Raw genomic sequence first — 438 nt, 5'->3', positions numbered from 1 at the left:
CATCCAATCCTCATCCTCATCCTCCTCCTCATCTTATCCTCATCCTCATGCTCATGCTCGTCCTGATCCTATCCTCATCGTCATCCTCATTATACTTCTCATCCTATCCTCAACCTATCCTCATCCTCATGCTCGTCCTCATCCTATTCTCATCCTTGTCCTCATCCTATCGTCATCCTCATCCTCATTCTCGTCCTCATCCTCATCCTCATTCTATCTTCATTCTCATTCTCGTCCTCATCCTATCCTCATTCTCGTCCTCATGCTCTTCCTCATCCTCATTGTCGTCCTCATCCTCATCCCAATCCACATCCTCATCCTCATCCTATCCTCATCCTTGACCTCATCCTATCCTCATCCTAATTCTCATCCTCTTCCTCATCCTCACTCTACTCCTCATCCTATCCTCATCCTCATTCTCGTCCTCATCCTATCCTC

Source organism: Lupinus angustifolius, chromosome LG20 (genome assembly GCF_001865875.1).
Source record: "Lupinus angustifolius cultivar Tanjil chromosome LG20, LupAngTanjil_v1.0, whole genome shotgun sequence".
In the NCBI taxonomy this organism is placed as follows: domain Eukaryota; kingdom Viridiplantae; phylum Streptophyta; class Magnoliopsida; order Fabales; family Fabaceae; genus Lupinus; species Lupinus angustifolius.
The sequence above is the reverse complement of the archived record's forward strand: the minus strand, read 5'-3'. Positions refer to the sequence as shown.